Below are 9,576 nucleotides of genomic sequence, written 5' to 3' on the forward strand. Positions count from 1 at the left end.
TCCTAAACAAAGTTGAGGGTCTATTGCAATACCCTCTGGGAGTACCCAAGCATATCCTTTGCATCTTCACCCAAAGATGGTATAACTGCCTACCACATATAATAGATGACCTTGACCTTAAGGACTCCAATTAACCTTTCATTTAAGTTAAATTTTAAGTTGCCCACAATCATGTTACTTGATGAAAGATAGTTCTATGCATCTATTATTTTCAGTTTGATAGATGTGCTTAAATTCACGGTAATAAGTTCTGATTATTTTTTTCTTATTAGAAAACAGTTAACTGTCTTTCGTGAAAAAACTATATATATATTGACAAGATATTGTCTAATGATTGACTTTAGGCTTTAAGAACATACACATTATCATGATTATGATATCACAAAAAGTAAATTATATAGAATCATTAGCATCAAACAATACATGCCCATGTGTTAACTCTGTCATATTGATTAAATTATATCATAAGTATATAATATGGAGGAAAGTCTTAATAAAAATCAATTTTCATTTACATTATCACAAAATTTTTAAAACAAACTAATATTTGAATGCCTTTTAACTTCCACCAAACTGCCAAATTTTTAAAAGTCATGTTTTACTTTAGATCATTCAATTTTTGTCCAATTTGGATTTTCTTTTTGAAACCTTTGCATAAAGTTTTACAATTGTGTTAGGAATTCAAATATTTATAAGATGGAAAATTGTTAATAGATACATACAGACAATCATAAGGTACTTCTGTCAATGACGTAAAACTCAGGGAAATTAAGGTTGCCATGGATATATAAAACAATTCTTAACATTAAGAAGCCTTAAATGATGTTTGACCTAGTACTGCAATCAAAGAAGCACCATAATTATATAGCCAGGTAGTCATAGCTATAAGGGTAAAGCAGGACTTTAAATGCGGGTACATTAACGTTGTATTTCAACTGATGTGTGAATTTTTAAGCCAAAGAAACATGGTATTATTTGTTATATCAAACATAAACAATTTAATTAATCGACAGGATCAAAATGATATAGGACACATGATCATTGTCATTTTACTCATTGTAACATCATGTCACAATTCGTATGTATATAAATCAATGTAAATAAAATCATGTTACATGTAATATGAATTAAATAATTCTATTCCTCTAATATCTAAATCTTCAGAATCATTCAGTTGATAAGAATGTGATAAGAATGTGACGAGATGTGATCCATTAGGAGTATAACACTAGTTATATTTCAAAGACAAAGTGAATAAAACAAACCAGGAATGTATGGCAACTTTTAGAGATTTCAAATGTGTTGAAATTCATATATTTGCAGAGTAATCAACTGTTGACTAAATTTGTTTACCTAACATCAAAGTTGGTCACAAAATTTGTTCTAATTATAACTTATTGAAATTAATTCAAAATTTCAAAAGCATTATATTTTCTTTATAAGATGTGAATTCAAATTACAAACTTTTATAAATTTTGTTTAAAAATGATAACAAGTGTTAAAAAGGATAACAAGGTAATGAGGAAATTTGCATTAGTTGAAATTGCTTGTTCTAGGCACTGTTTTGCCTAGAAAAGCCTTTGTTTTTAGCTGTGGTACAATCTCTTGCCAAGTATAATGTTTTCAATTTTTTGTTTTCCTCTATTTTATTGCCTTATTTTCAGCTTAAGAATTTTATTGTAACATGTGTGTATGCATGCTCATTGTATTATGGAAGTATTGCTCAAATATCAATAAAATATATAATAATCCAGCTATATAATTGTTATTTACTGACACAGCAAAATACTGGTTACTTGTATAAAGGTTGTTTGAAGGTCAGGATAGAGGGTCTTCTGTGTCCATGGTATTGATTGTCAAAGCTTTATTATCTGTTGGTTGTTATTGAGATCCTAGGTATTATACAAGACAGAAGCTGAGGAGGTAGCAAGACAAAATCGGCTTTAAATAAAGAAGTCAGGAATTTATGACTTGACTGCTTATTTTTGTGCAGAATGAAGGAAATTAGCAGACATTAAGATATTATTTTGAAACTTAATCTATGCTCACCTGTCGTCATGAAATTGCTATAATGTGGGCATATAATGTTTTCATGTTTTTTTTTCTTCTATTATTTGCATAATTTGAATTGATTCTGAAATCTTTAAAGTCAACATTTATGATTATGGGTGTGGTTTGCTGGTGTCCATGAAAATATAATTTCCCCCACTTGTTGAACACTGATGGGAGGTGTTTATTATTGTTGAATCTGAATATATGGAGGCTCTCATGCAGCACAGGACAAGCATCACATAAACTTGATATTAAGGATCAAGGTCAGAAGAACCCTACCAGACTAACATGAACACTTTACAATCATTCTATACACCAAATATAGTTTAGCCATTTGCTTATAGTATCTGAGAAAAAGACATAATTATAATAATTTAACATTGACCAATGAACTATTAAATTGAGGTCAAGGTCAGATAAAACCTGCCAGTCTGACATGCACACCTTACAATATTTCTATACGCCAAATAAAGTTGGGATCTGGCTTATAGTATCTGAGATACATGTATGGACTTGACCACAAACACTTTAAACTTGATCATCAATTAATGAAATGAGGTGAACCTTATCTGATCATTAGACCATAAAAGGATCACACATAATAGTATACCAAATAGAAAATTGAGAATGGAAATGGGGATTATATCAGAGACAACAACCCAACCAAAGAGTAGAGACAACAACAAGAAGATGTGGTATGATTGCCAATGAGACAACTGTCCACAAGAGACCAAAATGACACAGACATTAACAACTATAGGTCACTGTATGGTCTTCAACAATGAGCAAAGCCCATACCGCATAGTCAGCTATAAAAGGCCCCAATATGACAATGTAAAACAATTCAAATGAGAAAACTAATGGCCTTATTTATATAAAAAAAAAGGCCACCAATGGGTCTTTAACACAACAAGAAAATTCCACAAATATAGTTTATATAAATGCTGTTATGTGTAAAAAATGATATACAGAAATAACCAAAATATGAAAAACTGTGATACAAAAACTACCTAATTTCAAGCTCCCTTTCTTGTCAAAGCCTTAACACTGATGAATTATAAATAAACAGCTAGGCCAGGAATTAATGATGTGTCCATTTTTTTATGACAAAAAATTGTGTAATGTTTATTTTTTTGTAGTTATTTGATACACGCATTCTATAGAGCTAGACTGTGGAACATGTGAATACTACCTTAAATTTGAAGGCATGACCAGTAACTCTGGAATAAATAAATAAGATAATGGTCAAAATTAAAAGGAATCTTTCCTTTACCAATACAGTACCGACAACTTAACTTTGAGAGTAAGTACTGTAATTTTAAAGGATAACCAGAAAATGTTCAAAATCCAAAGGGAGTTTCCTTTTATCAATCAAGTATTCACTATTGAGTTAATAATATGGAAACCAATACCATAAATCAGACTGTTTAAGTCCTGTAATCATTGACAAAAAATCTAAACTATGAAATATAAGTGACAACACTTTTACTACTAATGCATAAATCAAACCTTGAAGTATGAAAGAAAAGTTCACTAAAAGTTGATTTATTACTGGCAGAATAGTATGAAAAGTAAATCTAATCTTTGTCAGTATTCCAAGGGAAATAATTCAAACTATTCTATAAACTTATAAACTAGCATTTAGAGTTATCTCCCATACAACACTTACAGATTCAAACTGGTAAAGTTTTCTCATCTTGCAATTTTATTACATCATCTTATTTTTATAATATAATCAAGAAATAATTCAAATTTCAATAATATTGCATCATAATCATACTTTCAAAAACTTGATATGATATAATAAAACACAACCCATCTTCTGAGTCTTTGTTGAATTTTCAATATTTTGATGTCAACCTTTTACTATAATACAAAAACATATATCTTAAAGAAACATTCTACCAATTAAATCATCTTTTGAAAATGCTTGGGAAAAACTAATACTAAAAGCAAAAGAAAGAGGTTTTTCTATGAACTGTAGTCACAAACAGAACAAAATAATATGACATTTTAATAGGCAGTATGGAAATATGGACATATCTTGTGTCAAAATTTATCAAGGTATATATATAGTCATCATGTTATCTCCTGCTTGTACTGTTATGTTCACTAACTGATGTTCATTGTGCTGTCTTGTTTATACTCATGCCCTCAATGGTTTGATAAAAATAATGTATAATTGAATATTATTGTATTGTATGGCATAAATCCTTCAAAATGGTATACATGTATAATAATTTAATAAAAGGTATAAAAGGTATAATCTTGTATTGCTTATAATGTATAACAGCTACAACACCTATAAAACAAACATGGTGATTCCAAACTCAAAACATGCATTTGTTGACATGAACCATTGAATATGATGTCTGAAACATTATTTAACATGACAGTCTTACACATGTTGATGATTTTTCATTCTAATATCTGTAATGGGTACAATGTATGTCACTTTTCAGTTTCTTCAAAAATTGTCAGCCATTATGAAAGTTATTTTGATTACTTTTGACTTTTAATGTGATTATCTGCCTCTTTTAAAAGTTTTTGCATGTCAGAATATTGAGAAATTTCCAAAGCTCGATCAAGAGTTGACCAAACATATGTTTGATGTTCATCTGATAATATAATTGGACATTCTTGGTTTTTCATCTCTGCTAACCAATACACAACTCGTTTAGGTCTTCCTTTCACTTCATAGTTTAATGTATATTTGAATTCTGACAATATGTTGTAAGCTTGTTCACTAAGTCCTGCTTCTTCTTCTGTTTCTCTTATAGCTGTCTGGAGTTCTGATTCTCCTGGGTCAACATGACCTGAAAAATATTTAACTAATTGAATGAAATACAGTGATTTTTCCTATGTTTTCTAAAACGCAATCTGGTATTTCACATGATGAATAGATCCTGTAAATTCCTTCCTCTGACATTCCATTGTACAACAAAAGATAGTTTGAAGACTTCAATGAATTTACATTACGAAGTTAGAAGAAATATATAATTATTGTTACTTGCTTTAACAATTCAACAATATTTCATACTCTTTTTTACCAATAAAAGTCAATTTTAATGTAACAAAAGAAGAATATCTCAATCTATCAGTTAAAAAAATGAGAATATCTTAAGAACAAGTCAGACCAGTAAGTTCTCAAAAAGATAATCAGACTCCAAAGCATTCTTTAGACTATTGTAAATTATTGCAAAGTTTTTATCAATGCAAATTATGTGACCAGCTTAATTAGATATAGGAAGATAAGCACACCTCAGGGGGGGGGGGGGGGAAGTATCTCGCTGCATTGAAGACCCATTGATTGCCTTCAGCTGTTGTTTGCTCTTTGGTCTGTTCCCTTCTCAATTTTATTTTTATGTATTATACCTTATGATCAGTCAATAGTAGATTCTAGCATAAATTTGACCCTAACCCAAAAGTAATTGCAACAGAAGATTTTTAAAAGGGGGACGAAAGATACCAAAGGGACAGTCAAACTCATAAATCTAAAACAAACTGACAACGCCATGGCTAAAAATGAAAAAGACAAACAAACAACAGCACGCACGACACAACATAGAAAACTAAAGAACACGAACACCACCAAAAAACTAGGGGTGATCTCAGGTGCTCCGGAAGGGTAAGCAGATTCTGCTCCACATGCGGCACCCGTCGTGTTGCTTATGTGATAACAAATCCGGTAAATAGTCTAATTCGGTAGGTCACATTCATGAAAGGGAAGGGGATTGTAGTTACGACGTAAAGAACATATCCGATATCATTTGTGAAACGGTTATTCCATAACGGTCAACCAACTCGTGATGGCTTCCGTAAAATTTACGAAGGGATGATTTCAACTTCACCATTTGGAACTGTTGGTTTAATAGCTTCCTTGTGAGCAGCAACCCTCTATCAAGAAAATCATGATAGGAAATGCAAGCACGGGAATATTGTATCAATTGGGAGATATATACCCCGTATGCAGGTGCTGCTGGAATGTTGCTACTTAGAATTGGAAAGTTCACAATTGGAAAGCTGAAATCATCTCTTTTGTCATAAAGTTTTGTTTTCAATCGACCCTCATTGTCAATTTCTAGATGTAAGTCAAGATATGAGGCCGACTTAACTGTATCTGTAGTATCCTTTATCTCTAGCTTGATTGGATAGATGCGTTCCACGTAGTCACCAAATTTTGAATTATTTAGTGAAAGAACATCATCTATATAGCGAAAAGTAGAGTTAAAGGATATTGCTAACTTCTTATCTTACTTCCTAAGAAGTTCCTGCATGAAGTCTGCCTCATAATAATAAAGAAACAAGTCGGAAAGTAGAGGGGCACAGTTTGTTCCCATTGGAATGCCGACAGTCTGTTGAAAAACACGTCCTCCGAACGTAACAAATATGTTGTCAATCAAGAAATCAAGCATCTTGATAATATCAGTTTCAGAGAATTTTTTGTTCGAATCAGAGTGATCCTTTACAAAGTAGGATTTATCCCTCCCTAAGACAACATACTTGTATCTATGTTGGCCATTCTTTTTGACGAAGCAAAGCAATACCAACTCTTTCAATTTGTCTTTTAGTTTGGAATGTGGAATACTAGTGTATAGAGTAGAAAAGTCAAATGTTTTAATACTGTTACAAGATGAAAGAGAGTTAGATTGTATGTACTCTAAAAGATCTTTGGAATTTTTAAGTATCCACATCTGATTCACGCCCCCTCTAGAATAGGCAGTTTCACAATAACTTTGAAGCCCATCTTTGATAGCTGATAAAATAGATGTTAATAATTTAGAAAGAGGTTTCGTGGAGCACTTGGAAGACCCAGCAATATACCGTTGTTTGTAAGGACACTTATGTAGTTTAGGTATCCAATACAGTGATGGCAGATCCAGTTCTTCATCTTTGGTTGAAATTCCAAAGGAACACAGAACAGACCTATGATTATCAAGGATTTCCTCTTTGGTAAGTGTCGTGAGGGTATATGTTGAGTTTCCAAGTGAATTGTCAATACCTAATTTGTTTATCAAGCAGTTAATGTAATGAGTTTTACATACAAAAACGATGTTGTTTGGGGCTTTATCTGCGGGGACAACAACATATTTGTCATGGAGGTAGGATAGGTGTTTTGCAACATTTGGGTCTTTAAAGATTGACGTAGCATGGGCATTGATAGACCCATTCAGTTTCTTTATTCTGATTTGTATCAACGATCTCACTGCCTTAATCCATTCGGAAAGAGTGTCTACGTCTTCCTTCTCGCGCTTAGCCCATTGCCTGGCATAATCCTCAACTAAGTTTGACTTTTTAGCATTATACCCCAAATATACACAGAAATAAAGTCCCATAAAATCTAACTTGAGGAAGACTAAAAAAATCACCATTTAAAATTCCTATTGAGATTTGCATTGAAAAGGGAGATAACTCTTGCAAAAAAGACAGAAATATCAATAAAAATTGATACAAAATTATAACTTAACCGCTTCTATTCATCAGAATGAATTGATTCTTGATTTTTTAGCAGCCTTTAGAGTATAAGAAACAACTCTAAAGGTGTTTTCATATCTTTTATCAAGCTATAATCTAGATTTCGTAATTCATTAGATGACAATTTATTGAATTTTTCAACATGTCAAGGTAAAGAATCTAAAATTTAATCAAAATAATTAAGCATGTAATCTTCTTTTTTGTGGTTTAAAGTTTCTTTAGATAAGTAAGATGCGGAAAAAATATGATATACAGAAATAAACAATACCAAATTTTCACATTATTTTTTCAAAATGGTCACAAAGCTTCAAATTTGCAATTTCTTTAAAGGGGCACTAGCTACGAGGTATATAAAAAATCTAAAGTTTAATTTGTTTCTGTTTAATCAATAATAAAAGTGAAATATTGAAATAACAATTTGCTTTTAGCAGCCAAAAAGGATCAATTTTGTCAAATTACGCTAAGAAACATTGATAATTAGTAATTCACTTGCAAGTGAATGAGTCGACCTCTTTAAATCCGTTTTCATGTGAACTTCAATTTAACCCCTAGCTAGAGATTGACAATGCATGCATTGTACGTGTATTGGTTATTTAAAGAAAAAGAATGTCAACAATGAATGTGAAACTACGGTCAATCATTTGATTACTAATTTGATGCACATGAAATCATTCTTATACGGTTAAAAACAATGAGAAACATCTATTTTTAATCTATAAAATAAAATCAAACAGACCTATAATAATCCAATAGCACGTGTTGGTTTAATCTATTCATATCTTTATTTATGTTTACATCGCTTATATGGTCATCTGAGGTCAAATCGATAGTTAATTAGATGGCGTCTGGACTAAAATACACACGAAACGAACCTATATATTATCTACCCCATGCTCTGTAAACTGTTTATTTTAGACTTTTGATAGTTTGGATAAATGTTTTACATTGTTATAAATCAAATATGAGAATTTTAGTCAAATCAGTGACCATGAATTTGACAGCTAGTGCTCCTTTAATGAAAAATGAACGAAAAAAATAAAACTACCCATAATACTTCGGTTTTGTACATTTGATGAGCAGAAGATTATATAATTTAGTCAAATACAAACTTATAACACCATCAAAGTATCTTAAATTTCAAGAAAAACTGACCAAAAACTGACCAAAACAGACTCATTTTTGCAAGAGTTATCTCTTAGAGGAAATTAAAAATGCTGATTTCGAGTTTTCCTCAAGTTAGATTTTATGGGACTTTTTTCTGTGTATATAAAGGGCATAATGCTATAGATTAGAACTAAAAGTAAAACATTTTCTGTGGCAATTAGTTTGAGGTTAAATCTTAGTTTGACTGGACTATATCCACAATTACTGGACATCACAAATGTTCCCGTAAAATTTTGATGTCATAATAGAAAATATCGGACACCCACAATGGAAAAGAGATTGTTGTATGACGCCAGGACAAGCCAACATAGCTGGCAATGATGAGGCTGACATCCTCGTAAAAAATGCGGCAGAGGAAGCAAAAGAACTACCACCGGAAAATAACATCATAACACTGCAGGATGTCAAACAAGCATCAGCATATAAAAGTACAGGAAATAAATGGCAGAGAAGATGGTGAAATATCTGAGAGAGGCAGGGTCCATTATGAAAAAATACCAACTATGAAACACTCAATTATGTATGATTTCCCAACTAAAAGACATTTCAGTATATTCGCACAACTAAGAACTGGCCATACAGAAATCAACTACTACAAGAACCGAGTAGGCCAAACCAACGCCATAGAGTCATGCAAATGTTGAGCACCTGAAACACCTCACCATTTCCTTCTGGAGTGTCCCTGCTATGAAAACGAACATGAAGATATATTATATCAAATATCCAAAGAGGTCGGGGTCAGAAACTTGAATTTAGCTACTATGCTAAAGAGACTAGACGGCAAGAACACAGAAGAGACAAAAGCCAAACTACAAACAGTGGCACATTACATTGACAGAACAGGCAGATTTAATACTGCTGTTCCTCAATCCCAATCTTAACCAA

The 9,576-nt window shown here is 31.8% G+C and overlaps 1 long non-coding RNA gene across 1 annotated transcript in view; it reads right to left on the minus strand.

The window, feature by feature from the left end:
* Positions 1 to 4,731: 4,731 nt before the first annotated feature.
* LOC143073683 (uncharacterized) overlaps positions 4,732 to 9,576 on the minus strand; it is a 53,764-nt gene continuing 48,919 nt past the window's right edge. The window contains exon 3 of the long non-coding RNA XR_012977568.1: positions 4,732 to 4,868. This is a non-coding gene — a long non-coding RNA (uncharacterized LOC143073683). The remainder of the gene's footprint in view (positions 4,869 to 9,576) is intronic.

Source organism: Mytilus galloprovincialis, chromosome 4, assembly GCF_965363235.1.
Source record: "Mytilus galloprovincialis chromosome 4, xbMytGall1.hap1.1, whole genome shotgun sequence".
Classification (NCBI taxonomy): Eukaryota; Metazoa; Mollusca; class Bivalvia; order Mytilida; family Mytilidae; genus Mytilus; species Mytilus galloprovincialis.